General features: G+C 36.9%; 1 long non-coding RNA gene across 1 annotated transcript in view; it reads left to right on the top strand.

Moving 5' to 3' along the window:
* LOC121449370 overlaps positions 1-14,584 on the top strand; it is an 88,117-nt gene extending 73,533 nt beyond the window's left edge. The window contains exons 5-7 of the long non-coding RNA XR_005974522.1: positions 11,772-11,882; positions 12,791-12,960; positions 14,311-14,584. This is a non-coding gene — a long non-coding RNA (uncharacterized LOC121449370). The remainder of the gene's footprint in view (positions 1-11,771; positions 11,883-12,790; positions 12,961-14,310) is intronic.
* Positions 14,585-16,990: the final 2,406 nt, after the last annotated feature.

Raw genomic sequence — 16,990 nt, 5'->3', positions numbered from 1 at the left:
CCTGGGAACCCCTCTAGAGCCAAGTCTCTTACCAAACCCAAATTGGCTTCTTTAATTAAGATATCTTCTTTCCTGCTCCCATATCCATTTTTTTTCATCCCAAACTTCCCACTTTTCCAAGCTTTCCACAGCCCTCCTCTTCTCTTTTCTCATGTCTTCCTCCCACCCCAATGCTCCCAAATTTGCCTGATGATGCCTCCTTCCAGTTTCCTGGAGGATCTGTATGTCTTTTCTATGGGTTCACATTATGACTTAGCATCTCTAGGATTGTGAAATATAGGCTTAATGTCCTTTGTTTATCGCTAGAATCCACCAATGTGAGAGTACATATCATGTTAATATATTTGGGTCTGGGTAATCTCACTCAGGATAGTGTTTTCTATTTCCTAACTTTTGCATGCAAATCTAAAGATGTCATTGTTTTTTTTTCCCATGGATTACTACTCTACTGTGCTGATGTGCCACATTTTCTTTATCCATTTTCCATTTAGGGGCATCTAGGTTGTTTTCAGGTTTTGGCAATTACAAATAATGCTGCTATACTCATAGTAAACCAAATGCTTTTGTAGTATGATTGGGCATCTCTTGGGTATATTCCCAAGAGTAGTATTGCTGGAACTGAGGTAGGTTGATTCCCAATTTTCTGAGAAACCGCTACACTGATTTCCAAAGTGGTTGTACAAGTTTGCATCCCCACAAGCAATGGATGAGTGTTTCTTTTAATTCACATCCTCTCCAGCATATGTTAACAATGGTGTTTTTAATTTTAGCCATTCTGACAGGTGGAAGATGGTATCTCAAATTGTTTTTATTTGCATTTCCCTGATCAGTAAGGAAATTGAAAATGACCTTAAGTCTTTTTCTCCATTTGAAATTCTTTTGTTGAGAATTCTCTGTTCAGTTCAGTACCCCATTTTTTAATTGAGGTATTTAGAAATTTAATGTCCAGTTTCCTTACTTATTATATATTTTGGGGATCAGACCTGTGTCTGATGTGGGGTTGGTGAAGATCTTCTCCCATTCAGTAGGTTGCCTTTTGGTCTTAATAAATGTACTCTTTGTCTCAGTTTGTATAATTTTAGCTTCCTTGTTCAAAATCAGGCGATCATAGGTTTGTGAATTAATATCTGGGTTTGATTGTATTCCATTAGTCACTCTCTCTGTTTTTATTTAAATACCAACCTGTTTTTATTACTGTAGCTCTGTGATAGATTTTGATGTTACGGATGGTAATGCCACTGGAAGTTCATTTATTGTATAGCATTGTTTTGAATATCATGGGTGTTTGTTTTTCCATATAAGCTTTATTATTGTTCTCTCAAGGTCTGTGAAGAATTTTTTTTGGGATTTTGATAGGGATTGCATTGAATCTATAGATTTCCTTTTGTAGAATAGCCATTTTTACAATTTTGATTCCATGAATCCAAGAGCATGGGAGATCCTTCCAATTCCTGGTATCCTCTTCAGTATTTTTTTTCTTCAAAGCTTTAAAGTCCATGTCAAATAGATCTTTCACATCCTTGGTTAGTTTTACCCCAAGACTCTTTATGCTATTTGTGGCTATGGTTAAAGGTGATGTTTCTCTTTTTTCCCTCACTGCTTCTTTATCCTTTGTGCATAGGAAGGTCACTGATTTTTTTTTAATTGATCTTATATCATGCCACATCACTGAAGGTACTTTTCTGCTGTAGTATTTCTCTGGTAGATTTTTTTGGGGTCATTTATGTACACTATCATATCATCTGCAAATAACAAATGTTTGACTTCTCTTTTCCAATTTGAATCGCCTTGATCCCCTTATGTTGCCTTATTGCTACTGCTAGAATACCAAGCACTATATTGAAGAGATGTGGAGAGAGTGTACAGTTTTGACTTTTTCCTCATTTTAGTGGAATCTTTGAGTTTCTGTCCATTTAATTTGATGTGAGCTGTTGCTGTAGTCAACACAACAAAGAGTTTGTCCACCCACTGAGACAGTGTGCCTGATCTATTGAGGGCTCATCAATTTCAGCTGGACAGGGACTGAATGAACATGGGATCAAACTGGACCCTCTGAATAAGGCTGACAATTGAGGCAGACTGAGAAGCCAATGATAATAGCACTGGGATTTGTCTCTAATGCATGTACTGGCTTTTTGTCATCCTAGTCCATTTGGATGCACAGCTTCCTAAGCCTGGAGGGAAGGGGGAGGACTGGACTTCCCACAGGATAGGGAACACTACACTGTGGTATTCTCAACTTGCAGTATCCATAATGCTATACCAGCATAGTCAAGCTCCACTTCTGAGGAACCATCACTCAGGGTCTTTACTGAACTATTCTCACTTGGGATTAAGATCAAGATAGGAATTAACAAGAGCCATTGTCCTTGGCTTCTCATCAGCCCTCATTGTTCGCCATGCTCAGAGAGTCCAGTTTTATCCCATGATTTTTCAGTCACAGTCCAGATGGCCTTGGTGAGCTCCCAATAGATCAGCTCCACTGTCTCAGTGGGTGGGTGCACCCCTCGTGGTCCCAACTTCTTTGCTCATGTTCTCCCTCCTTCTGCTCCTCATTGGGACCTTGGGAGCTCAGTCCAGTGCCCCAGTGTGGGTCTCTGTCTCTATCTCCATCCATCTCCAGATGAAGGTTCTATGATGATATGCAAGATATTCGTCAGTATTGCTATAGGATAGGGTCATTTCAGGTTCCCTATCAACCTACGTAATGTGCTGGATTTGTGGGAGCCTAGCCAGTTTGGATGATCACCTTCCTAGGAATGGAGGGAGAGGGGAGGACCTAGGACTTACCACAGGGCAGGGAACCCTGACTGCTCTTTGGACTGGAGAGGGAGAGGGAGAGGAGTGGGGGGAGGGGGAGAAAAGTGGGAGGAGGGGGAAAAGGGTGGGAGGAGGGGGAGGGAAATGGGAGGCTGGGAGGAGGTGGAAACTTTTTTTTTCTCCTTTTCTCTATAAAAAATGGGAAAAAAAAGGAATTAACAAGAGAAAATTTATAGATTTTCTAGGGCATGCAGTGAATATTGTGATCTGTCTCAAGTTTATTATTCATAGTTCTTATGTACCTCAATATAAAATTGGGTGTGAGGCAAGACTTCCTTGCCATGATATAAAGAACAAACAAAGTAATTTCACCCATACATCTCCAAACAGAAAGTAACCACACACTAGCCAATATACTCTTTTTCCTTGACACAATGTTCTGTAACAACACCTTAGATCAAAGCATCCTAGCTTATACTCTTGAAGGTGCAAGATTAGGTCTGAATTCTCTGACCTTTGGACACATTGAAAAGGATTCACATAAGCACATGTGAACTCATGAATTTCAAGTAATAGAACAAACTACATAAGTCTCATGCCATATCAAAAATTCAGAAATCCCAGCATGCATAATGGCAGAATGAATGATGCCTGATCCTTATTGGAGTGAGATCACTGAGAAAGAACATTAGATGTTTTTTCAAGGACGTTTACCAAAATTGGCTACTAATGGTCCAGTAGGTAGATTCATACTGAACGATGTACAAGTTGCTTAAATGAACTGAGTTGTCAGTAAAGAAAGAAAAGAGTACAATCTTCAGATATAGTAGTGATTTTGGAAACTGGGCAGTTGTTTAAAAGTTGGGATGTGATAGATTTTTCCTATTAATATTTGTATATTAATAGAAGAGAGGCAATTTTCAATGGTCTGAAGAGATACCAAAATGCCAACCAAGTAGGAATTATATGACCAAGGGAGGTTGAATATCTTCAGAAACTTACATAGAACAGAACCAAATTCATGGGAAATCATGAACTCTATACTAACTGCTATACAGTCTATTTTCCACTGATTTAGGCTATCTGCTTGTGGGAGATAGATGTGTAGCTTGTTCAATTTAAGGGGCTGGGAGGGAGACCAGGACTCATTTCTGGTACAAGATCTAATTTTAGAGACAATTCCATAAGTTTGGATGTCTTACACTTCTAGGTAAGGTAGGGTTTGAACTGCCTCAGCTTAATATGCCAAGTTATGTTGCCTCCCTATGGGTGGCCTAGCCTTTGGGGGTAATTGATGAGGATGGACTGTGGGGAGACAAGAATGGGAAAGGAGAGTCTGTGGGAGAAATTTATTTAGAATGTAAAATGAATGAAGAGAAAGTAAAAAGAAAGCAATTACTAAAATCCCCTTTTATCGGTGATTCCTTAATATTATCTCATTTAAAAAAAGAACAAACATTTAAAAAAACACCAGCAGAGACACTCACACGTACATATCTATAAACACCCAGCCGTCTGTCTAGAGTTTTTTTTTTTTTGTCCTAAACTTTCTTTACTGAATATCTACATTGTTCTTTGATTAGATGAGACAAATGTTAAACTACAATATTAGTTGCAATATAACACTGCTCAGAGTAAAGCAAGTCTTGTTGCATGGCATTTGGAGCTGGCTTCTCACCTTTGGGTCACTCTGAGATGAGCTTCATGGTTGAGGTCTCAGGGAGCCATGATTATCACTGCACCTCTGGGACATTATTGGGTCCATTCTTACACTGAGTAGCATACAGCCCATTGTTAATAAACATTATAAAGTATTTGGATGAAGGGACACTTAATAGAGTTATGTTCCTGGTAGTCACCAGCACCCAGCTCATAAAACATCTCTTAAAGAGCCATAACTCTCTTTTCCACCTGCATTGATCACAGCTGAACAAAAACGCTTATTCAAATCCATATTTGATTCAATTTTTTATTGCTTAAAAACTTTTAGATATCTATTTTTATTTGTTTTATCATAATTTGGTTCGCCACATCAGAATGTCATTAGTAAGTAGGCAGAGTTTTGTTTCTCTCTAGACAGTTCCTGAGTAAGCATCGAGAAAATTATTATTATTTCTAAACACTCAACAAATTGCACAGGTCATTACTAGTTACCATATAAATTTTAAATTAATAATATTTCTTATAAGTGCTCTGTCATATGGATTGGTATTTTCTCAGTATAGCAATTACATCTACTTCCCACAGCTTCTCATGATACTGACACTTCTCCATTTTCCTAACTACTATTTTGTCTGTTTCTTCATCCTAAAGTTATCCTACTTAGACAATATCCAGTCAGAATCTTTCTTAAATCATTTACAATGACATATATTCACATAATATGAAGGAACATTTCATACCATGTTCTACATTAGTTAATACACTTTCTCTTTTTATTTCATTTTATATTTATGCTGATGTCCACATAAATTGCCATTTTTGCTATCATCTTTAGAAATTTTATGATTAAATTTATTCATAATAGTGGTGGTATGTATTATTTTATATGTATTCTTAGTAGAAAATATGTTTATTTCTCACATATTTCACTTACTCAGCAGTGATATCATCCTCATGTGTACATACATTTAAATAACAATAACAATATGTTATATGTAAAGGCTCTCTTTTGCTTTTTAAGGTAAATTTGTTCCTTGTTTATATATGATTTACATGATATCTTAAAAAAACATAGCACTGACAAAAATAATTTCATTAGGTATTATTTTATTTCATATGAACATTGCATTTTGTATTTTTCCCCCACTATATCTAGACATTGCTAGATAGCATTCCAGGGAATGGGTTCCCTAAAATCAGAACATGCAGGATTAATCAATCCTGGTCCCACTGGGCGTGGGCCCACAGTCTGCCCAGTCATTCAACTCTCCCTCACATTCAGAGTGCTTAGATTGTTAGTATCCTAGTTCCCTCACTGAGAGGCAGAGTTCCTAGATACCATCAGCCTAGGTAAGCTGTATCCGTGGGTATTCCCATCACGATCTTGATCTCTCTTGTATGTATTCTTACAATTCCCATGATTCAAGTGGGCTTTAGGAACTCAGCCATGTGATCAACTGTGGATCTCTGCATCTGATTCCATAATTTGCTGGATTTAGGTTCTATGATGATGACATTTAAGATAGTCATCAATCTGACAACAAGGCAAGGACTGTTTAAGTTCCATCGCAACTATTACTTCGGGTCTAAGTTGTGATCATCCTTGTGAATTCCTCCAATTCCAGGGTTTAGCTATTCCCAGAATGTTTCTGTCAATGAATTTACCTTTTTCCTTCATCGCTATCTGTTTCACTCACCAATCTTTAAAATCAGCTACTTCCAGTTCTTTCCTCTTCATTATTCTCTTTATCCTTACTTTCTGCATTCCTTTTATCACGCACCCATATTTTCCCATTTTTTTCATGATAATCGTCTTTTTCCTATTCCCAGGGTTACCATTTTCCCCTTAATGCTACCCTTATTACTTAGCTTTTCTGTGTTCCTGAGTTTTAGGTTCCCTATTCTATGATTTATAGTTGTTGTTCACCTGTGATTAGGTAAAAACCATCCTCATCATTCTGGTCTAGGTTACATCACTTTGAATGGATTTTTATAGTTTCATTCATTTTCCTGCAAATTTCAAGATATCTTTGTTTTTACTGCTAAATAGTTCTTTATTGTATAAATGGGACCGCATTTTTTAAAAATCTATTTTTGGCCAATGACCATGGATTTTCTTCCATGTTGCTCTTATTATATTATATGTTTAAGGATTATAGAGGAATAACACAAACATTTTTCCACTTTTTGATATTATTATCTACTATTAGGAAAAAAATTAACATTGGTGTATACAGAGGACCGTATCATATTTGGTGAGTAAGTAGAATACAATGATCTTTAGAGTGGTTAACTATGTGGCCTGTGATTTATACTAATTATCTTAATTTTTGTGCCTTCACGGTTACATTGAAAACAGAAACAGTCAGGAATATGCTCATTTGAAAATGTGCAAACCTGGACTCATTTTTAGAATATTTGTTTTCTAAAGCAGGCATGCTGGTATTGTACAATTCCAGGACATTAGAGAAATGTGGTAACAGGAGGTTATCTGAGTATTCATGGCCAGCTAGTCTAGAATGACACGTTTCATTCACACGAGGAAACCTATCTCAATTTCACAAGTTTTAGTAAATATCTCCATCAAACCACTATTGGTAAATATGTAAGCTGTTTTACCCTAATGAATTTCCAACAACTCTAACTAAAGGCATAATTTTTGTAGTATATCCATTGCTCAAAAACGCACTTTGAGTAGAAAAAGGGCAATGAAACCAAACCCTTATGATAGTAGCTATTTGTAGTCTTGAGCTAATTGAGAAAGAAATATAGAATTATTATTAGCATAGCTCTTCATGTAGGGCACTTATGTACCAATAGATGGTTTATAATAAATGGACATACAACTTCCTTAAATATATACAATATACATTAAAGATAGAAAATATGGTTCAGATTTAATAGTGATTATGAAATTTTGAGAGGAATTCTATTATTTGGAATCTAGTGGATTTTAAAAACAAATACCTATAAATTTATATTAAGACAATATTTCAGGTATATTAATTACATATTGTAAGAAACATAATGAAAGAAGGTTCTTGCAATGTTGGGGGTGCAAATATCTCTAAGGTCTTAACAACAAAGCCGGGCAGTGGTGGCACATGCCTTTAATTCCAGCACTTGGGAGGCAGAGGCATTCTGATCTTTGTGAGTTCGAGTCCAGCCTGGTCTACAAGAGCTAGTTCCAGGACAGGCTCCAAAACCACAGAGAAACCCTGTCTCGAAAAACAAAAAAAACAAAAAAAAAGTCTTAAAAGCAGGCAAATATAAATGTTAATAATATAAATATATTTAATTTTTTTTTCAAGAAAAGAATTAACTTGAATTCACTTTTTATCGTTAAGACAAAAGGGATACTTTATTACAATCAGGTCTATTTCAGGAGGGCTTAAAATCAATATTTCTTTCTACAATACATCCATTGCCCTATACAACGTTCTAATGGACTTGAATATATTATGTATTGTAATCCAATTACATGAACCATTGTAATCATATATTATATTTATATATTACATATTGCATGTGGTATATAAAACATAAATAATTATATTTCAACTACATAAACAAATACATAAAAATAAACAGATCAGGAAAAAATTGAGAAGCCAGATGGAATTAACAGCGCGAAGTCACAATCAAAAAACTACAGATAGGTATGGAGGCTTTCATGTTTACAGCTAGAATCTAGGCAAAAGCAGCTGCAATGTTGCTGTGGCAACCAGTCTTAATTAGGCAGGTTTGTCTGTTGTTAACTGGAAGCAAAACAATGGGTAAATTATATTTTATCCTGTGTTCCCCTTCAATTGGCTCTGCTTCTTTTTACAACACACAGGGAGGAGGGAGACACAGATGAATCATCAGCTCCGGATGAGATCACGATGTAAAATGCAGTCTGTGCTTTCAGGTTTGAGAGCTCTCTTCTTATTGGTTCCTAGATAACATAAAAAGGACTGCACTGAGGGATTTTGCCAGCCAGTCTCCTGGCTAAAGTCCAGCGTTTAGCTGGAATTTAGTCAGGAGATTGGCTATAAACAAACTCAGAAAGAAAATCTGTTACAGAGACCTGCAGGAGACAGAAGCTATAGATACCTAGTAAAAGCACAGAATTTCTGAGATTCCCCATGCTTCTGGTAAGAGTCACCTGTTCCTGTTTGCAGTGCAGGAAATGTGCTCGAGTCGCTGAAACCACAGCTTCATGCTTCATATCTGTGATTTTTTGATTAGCCTTTGATTATTCATTTTCTGTAATCAAATTTTAGTTTGGGAGTCAATACCTGACAGAAACCGGGAATGTACTGATCATATGCCCCACTGGAGGAACCAATATGATAATTGCTATATCGAGGGATACTTCCGGCATCTCGGATTCTGAAAATTTCAAGTGGCAGATTCCACAGTTAGTGTGTTTATGGAGTATGACATGGCATTTCTGAATGTGATACCAGTAAGCTGCAATTGTCGGCGAGGAATAATAATCAGCCATCCCCAGGCAGAAATGTTGGATTTCAGGAAGATAGGCACGGTACAGACCCAAGAAGCGGGAAATATGATGAACTCCTAATTCCCCCGCAGTGCTTTCCCCTTTGATAATTGGATTGTGGTCTGAGATAAACTGCGTGTTTTATTTATTTTTTCTGTCATCCACTTTTACTTTCATTTTTTTTCTGCTGGACCACACCTTGATAAGGGAGGGAGAATGAGGCAGCAGCTCTGATGGACATCTCCATGGTTACCACAGGATTTGTTCCTATTGGTAGAGTGGAAATCATTCTTGTCTTTGGTTCATATTCCAGGAACTATTTGAAAACACACACTCCTGCTGTGTGAGGCAAGGACTTCTAATAACACTTTCAGCATAGCAGGTCCTTACTAGGCATGCTGTGGCTATATTCCATTTCTCAGCTGCTCATCCTTATAAGCAAAACTAGATTGTATAGCACTAAGTGGCAGTCAATGTTGAATTATTACATATTGGCCCTTAGGCATGTGTTGATGGCACCAGAGATGGTCCCATTGGATGTTACAAATATGAGTGCTGGATTTGTGAGGGAATTAGGTGTGAGAACAATATAGACATTATCTGAGTCACCTGGAATCATAGCAGAAAAATTCTTGAACGAAAGACAGCATTTCTGTGAATGGTATTGTGGCCAGACTTAAGGACAGATAGAAAGTTCATGGAAGGTATTCATCATAAAGCAATCTAGGGAAAGACAAGTTTATGCCTTGTGTGAATAATATCTATTGCAAATTTTCACTATGCTGCCCAATTTAACATGAACAGCCTAGCAAGAACCACATCTTTATTCCATTGAATGAAACAACCAAGACATGAAGAACTAAATTTTTGTACACTTAGGACCTATGTAGAAAATAGGTAGATATTCAATAATAGAAGCCTAAAGTGATCCCTGGTATGGAGTGAGTATCTTAAAGGCAGAGAAGGTAGTAGTATTTTCATGTCTTCTCTGAATACACAAGTTTAAAGCATATCTGTAGGTATTCTCAATGCTATGCTCTGTACTAATATAACAAATATGTCTAAGATTTTCAAAAGCCAAACTACAATGAAAAAATAGTGTTAACCTGAGGGATCTAAGCATCACGTGCATATGTAATCAAAGGAAGAGTACAGCAGACACATCCAAATCTCTGAATTCATGCATTGGTGGGATTAATAAGAAGTTCCACTGATGAGATCTAGGTGATGGATGTTGATAGACTCAGGGGAAATTAATTTGAATTTTGTACATACTATCAAATGGAGCATCATATTTTCATTTGCATATAACACATATATATCAGAGATATAAACGGTGGCAATACATCAGAACTATACATTTTCTCAGAATATCATACCTACATAAAACTTAGTTTCTAATTAGCTTTGAATATTATCACACTTCCTCAGAACAGGTGACAATGAAATTCACAAATCTTTACTATCTTTTGTATCACTGAAGGAGTATTTTTAATTTTTTTAAATTTTTTTAAGCTGTTTGGAAAAAAAAAATTGCCTCCTCCCCATTTCCCATTTCCCTCACCCTCCTCTGACACTTCGCCCCCTCTTCCCACTCCTCTCCCTCTCTCCCCCTCCCTCCCACTTAATTCTCCCTCCCTCTGGAGAATGAAGAGCATTTCAGATTCCCTGCTTGTGGGAAGTCCAAGGTACTCCCACTTCTATCCAGGACCAGGAATGTGAGCATCCAAACAGGCTAGGCTCCCACAAAGCCAGTTCATGTATTAGGATTGAAAACCTAGTGCCATTGTCCTTGGCTTCTCATCAGCCTTCATTTTCTTGACATTCAGAAAGTCTGGTTTCATCCAATGCTTATTCAGTCCCAGTCCTGCTGGCATTGATGAGCTCCCAATAGATCAGTTCCACTGTCCCAGTGGGTGAGTGCACCCCTCGTGGTCCTGTCTTCCTTGCTCATGTTCTCCCTCCTTCTGCTCTTCATTTTACCTTAAGTGTTCAGTCCAGTGCTTAAATTTGGGTCTCTGTCTCTATCTCGATCCATCGCCAGATGAAGATTTTTTATAAGTCAAGTTATTTTTAATTTTTTTTTAATTTTATTTCTATTTTATATGAATTGGTGTTTTACATGGGTAACTGTGTTAAAATATCCTATTCTTTCATATTATAGGAGGTACACTCTTCAAAATATCTCACCAACTGTACTGTGATATTTTTAGTTCCTTTCAAATATTTATGTAAGATTATGTATTGCATATGTTTATATGTGTTTCCTCATATATACATATATATATATAATTCATTTATTAATTGGTACAATTGCTTTATGTAGTTTAGAATATAATGTGTAAGTACAGTATTTATATTACTTCACAATTTTTCCTGCTACTTTCAGTAAAATATGTGCATTGGAAAATATCAAATAATAAAATAATTATGTGAAGTTATTTTACATTTTTTGCATACACAAATATATACACAACTACCAAAAATTGTATAAGGAATGTAGGGATTATATGTTACCATGTTAGCTTATCATTTGTATTTTCAAACTATCAGAATTATTGTACAGTAAAAGCTGATCTTTTCTGATTTTGCATGAATTTTTTGTTCATGACTTTCCTGCTATGTGTGGGAATTTGAGAGTGTTTGTAGCTGTGTGGGCATTAAAATTTCTCATGTCACTGTGCTTACACAATTTTGGATTTTTAATTAATTTTGTTAATTTTTTTTTGTTGGAGTTCTTATTTCCGAACCTTATTTTTTTCTCTTTAATATGTTCTCCTTAAGTGAGATGTGATGTATGCTTTGAGTTTGTTTTATTGCCTTTGGTTAATTAAAAAAAGGCCTTCAACCTATGTCTTTACAGAGTAAAGCCTGGCTGAAAGAAATGACAAAGTGAGTAGACAGATTCCAGGAGAAGCCAAGTAGCTGCTGCAAGAGGCAAATGCCTCAACAGCAACCTGCCAAAACTTTTCCAGTAAGTAATTGAACTAATGAACAGATTTATGAATACTAGTTAGTTTAGGATAAAATAGCTAGCTACAACACACATAGAGTAAGCAACTGGCCAAATAGTACTCAAAGAATAAAGTTTCTGAGTTATTATTTAAGTCAGGATGGTCATGGTGGAATGAACTACCTGCATGTCAACTATATCCTTCAACACCTGAGAATGAAGAAAAAGGAAAGCTAGATAAAAAGGATAGGTTTACACATAGATTTTTTGGTAGTAGCATTTTCTTGGGTGGGCTCTTTTTGCTAGCAGCAAGCAGAGGAATGATTTTTTTTTTTATTTCAGAGAATGCTTCCTGACTCAGTGGTAGCATAAAATCTTCAAGACTTATTAAGAAAGCATCCTGGGTCATGTTAGTTTCAGGATCAACTATAAATCTTTCTGGTTGTCTGACTGCAGAACATTTATCTGGAGTTTGTGAGCAGAGTTCTACCATTTACTTAATGGCAACACATATCTGATGAGACACAAGCCTGTATCTGGATCTGAGACAAAGTTCTCAAAGGCAGTATACATGCCTTCAACATGTTTGATTGAATGGAACTGACAGGCAATATGGCAGAGTTAATCCTAGCCTTTTCCACTTAGCATTTAAAAAGCTTCTGGTCAGAAAACAGTTATAGCAATAAAAAGAAACAACTCATTGAAAGTAAATAAAGTATTTAAATAGACAGAGTATAGACAGTCATAGATTAAATGAGTAAAGAAAAATAAGTCATATAAAGATGAAAATACACAGGGAGACTGGCTCATGTATATTATTGTGGATTATTTTTGACTGTTAAGTACAGAAAGACATTTCATAGTATGTAGTGCTAATCTAAACAAAATGTGTGCATTAAACTTATCTTGACTTAAAAATTTGGTTATAGGTAAGAATATTTGCTTTGGAAAAGAGCTTATACTTCCTTTGCAAGGAGAATGGAAACCTGTGGATTTCTCAAGATAAATGTGATTCAAGGGAAAAAGATGCACTTAAAGATCTAAATAAACTCCTCCAAATACTTAGCCCAATAAACAGCAGGAAGAAGTTAGGAAACAGGTATGACCAAAAAAATTTTTTATAAAATTTGGTTACATTTAATGCATGATACACAATCGTGATATGCATTGGTATAGATTTTGGTTTATTAATATAAATTTAATAAATTAGTTATATATATATTATAAATTACATATATATATATATATATGTATATATATATATATATATATATATATGTGTGCGTGTGTGTGTGTGTGTGTGTGTGTGTGTGTTTCTGCTCCTGATTAAGGTATTGTATTGTGCAGCTAGTTTAAAATAGAATGTATAATTTTGAAACATAGGTTAATATAGAGTCATCTATAAGAGTCAAGTTTGTTGTCAGGTTACTTAGCTTTTCTACAGTTACAGAGATATATTTTAGATGGAAAGTTATTATTTGAGCTTCTCAAAGTTTAACAAAATATAATATTTAAATGTTTTCAAAACTTAGGACTTTTCATGACATTGTGACACATACTCATCTGCTCCTGGTAGCATCAATTACTTCAAGAGGAAGATGGGCATCTAGCAGGCTCCTAATGGAGTTTGCTAGCCATTTGTGCAAGAAACTGTTTTTGCCTGGACTGCTTAATGATATCTTGTATTAATTATACAATATTAGACATGCTGGACCCATAGAGAAATGTCTGCTAAAGTTGCCTAGAGAAGGTGAGAGAAGACTTTAACAGATCCTGCTTTATGAAAGTGTCTGTAAGTCAATCTGCAGGACATAGAAGAAAGTGACTGACAAACTGCCATTATAGGGGGAACTGTCTTTGGAATTTCTTGATAAAGTCTGCAAGGAACTATGGGCCAGTAAGATGAATATAGGTGCCTATAAAGTTACATAATATCCTTGAATGACTGTTCAGGCAGTCAGATGACTTTCTTAATTCTAGAGTTTTGGAAATTGCATACAATGGAATTCTTGTTAACTTAGGTAATATCATCTCCTTTTGGAGACATTCATGGAGTTGAGGAATAAATAGTTATAATTAATTATAGTTTTCCCTAGTTATGATAAAATATAAGATACATATGAATATAAGAACTGTTATTCTTGTCGGGCAATGGTGGCACACGCCTTTAATCCCAGCACTCGGGAGGAAGAGGCAGGCGGATCTCTGTGAGTTTGAGACCAGCCTGGTCTACAAGAGCTAGTTCCAGGACAGGATCCAAAGCCACAGAGAAACCCTCTCTCGAAAGCCCCCCCCCAAAAAAAAAGAACTGTGATTCTTGCTAGACCAGTTTTTTTATAAGAGATTTCATTATGTCAAAGTTAATCTTTCTCTTTTATTTAAAAAAAAAGGGAAGGTGTTTTGGAAGGTCATGAATATTTTTATTCATCTGTGATATTTTTTATTGCAGGAGCAGTGAAGAAGATATCCTAACTAAGGAAGCCATTTTAGGGTTGGCAAGAGTCTTGGCTCTAGAGGGGTTTGCAGGTGTCCAAGAGGATTTCTTCAGCTAGGTCTGTGGGCAGCAGAGGTGAGGGTACCTGAACTCGCCTTCTCCAATAGCAACACTGATGAATATCTTGCCTATCACCATAGAAACTTCATCTGGATAGGGATGGAGATGGAGACTGAGACCCAACTTGGGGCACTGAACTGAGCTCCCAGATCCCAGATGAAGGGCAGAAGGAGGGAAGTTGTATGTGCTGCGGGCTGTGTTCCATCCGGCTCCCAGCCGCCTGGCTAGCTTATGCCCCGAAATAATTACATGGAAACCGTATTTATTTAAACACTGCTTGGCCCATTAATTCTAGCCACTTATTGGCTAACTCTTACGTATTGATCTAACCAAATTCTGATGAAGGTGGGTCATCTTTCTATCTGTTGTTACATTGGTTAGTTAATAAAGAAAACTGCTTGGCCTTTAATAGGACGGAAAATTAGGTAGGTGGAGTAAACAGAACAGAATGCTGGGAGAAAGATGCTGAGTCAGTCAGTCGCCATGATTTCCCATCCTAAACAGCAGCAGGTTAAGATCTTCCCTGGTAAGCCACCTCGTGGGCTATACAGATTATTAGAAATGGGATAAATCAATATGTAAGAGCTAGCCAATAAGAGGCTGGAAATAATGGACCAAACAGTGTTTAAAAAAATACAGTTTCTGCATAATTATTTTGGGGCATAAGCCATGCAGGCAGCTGGGTGCCGGGGACGCGGCCACGCCACTCCCTCAAAACATTTCTGATATTCTGTGTAGCCCCATGAGGTGTGGCTTACCAGAGAGATCTTAACCTGCATCTGTGTCTGGTGGGAAAATCATGGAGACTGCTTGACTCGGCTTCTTTCTCCCAGCATTGAGTTCTGTTTACTCTGCCTACCTAATTTTCTGTCCTCTCAAAGGACAAAGCCAGTCTCTTTATTTAACCACTGAAATGAATACAAAACAGAAGACTCTCCCCATCAGAGGGAGAACATGAGTAAGGAAGTCAGGACTGTGAGGGGTGCATCTACCCATGCAGACAGTGGGCCTGTTCTAATGAGAGCTCACCAAGACCAGCTGGACAGGCTCTGAATGAGCATGTAATCAAACTGGACTCTCTTAATGTGGCTGACAATAAGGATTAACTGAGAAGCCAGTGATAATGACATTGGATTTTGATTCTACTGCATGTACTGTCTTTTGGGGAGCCTAGTCTGTTTGGATGCACACCTTCCCAGATCTGATTGTAGGGGGGCTTGGACTTCCCACAAAGCTGGGCACCCTGACTTCTCTTATGTCTGGAAAGGGAGGGGGAGGGTGTGTAGGGGAAGCTGGGGGGAAATGGGAGGATGGGATGAGATGGAAATTATAAATAAATAAATAAATAAATAAATAAATAAATAGGCTAAAAAAGTGTTATGGAGTGCAGTCCCCATAAATACATCTACAAAATACTATCTGAGCTAAAGCTCAGGTAAAATTTGAACGTCTGATGGCAGTGGTAGAAAGATTTTTAAGAGCCAGATAAACAGGGAGTTATCTGCAAGCCTGTTTCTTTGTGTTGCATGAGTTCTATTTGGAATTGATAATAAAAACTCGGAGCCAGACATAGGGTAAATGCTGAAAGATCAGAGAGACAAAGCAGCAAGTCACAATTAACTCTTACCTTGCTAACACCTCAGAAGAAAAAGAGGCTGATCTCCTACCTCCTCCTACCTTATTTTCCTCTCTCCATCCTTTCTGTCTCTACAGGCCTCCAGACCTCTATGGTTAATTAGTAGCTAGCTCTGCTCTCTGATCTTAAGGCAAGCTTTATTTTTTTAGAACACAAGCAAAATATCACCACACCTTTGAACTTAAAAATTTAACTGTCGCCGGGCGGTGGTGGCGCACGCCTTTAATCCCAGCACTCGGGAGGCAGAGGCTGGCGGATCTCTGTGATTTCGAGACCAGCCTGGTCTACAAGAGCTAGTTCAAGGACAGGCTCCACAGAGAAACCATGTCTCGAAAAAAACCAAAAAATAATAATAATAATAATAATTTAACTGTCCTACTATCCTTTAGTGAGTTGAAAATATTGGAACTTTACAACTTATTCTAACTTTTCTTTCCTGTAGACCACTTCTTTTCAATGAGTATTATCTTTGCAAACAGAAAAATACCTTTAGCTTTTTTGGTATAAAATATTGTTGACAATATTTTCTGCTATTTTCAACACTTATTTGACCTTTGTATTTGTAGGTTATTTTCTCTGACTGCATTTTAGATTGATAGATTTTTGTACTTATTATCTTTGATTGCTCACATTAGCCTGTTTTGTTTGGTTGTTTAGCATTTCAGCATTCTGTTCCACTGTCTAACTTCCTGATTCTTATGGGACTTACAGTTGTTTACTAGGTTTTTCTGCACATAATGTTAGTGTCTGTTTTGTTTCCTTTCATATTTTCTCTTATTTTCAGCAGTCTGATGAAGTTTGTTCGAAGTTATATAAGTCACCATGGTAAAACCTGGCACCAAATAACAATTTACTGAACCTGCTTTGTTCCTCATATCAAATGGAAGCAAACATTTTGAAGAGCTCTTGATGGGGCAATCTTCCAGTTGAGAACCACAA

The sequence above is a fragment of the Microtus oregoni genome, unplaced genomic scaffold (genome assembly GCF_018167655.1).
Source record: "Microtus oregoni isolate MIOR12 unplaced genomic scaffold, Mior012 000000F_ref0000247, whole genome shotgun sequence".
Classification (NCBI taxonomy): Eukaryota; Metazoa; Chordata; class Mammalia; order Rodentia; family Cricetidae; genus Microtus; species Microtus oregoni.
This window is presented reverse-complemented; position numbering and strand designations above follow the sequence as displayed.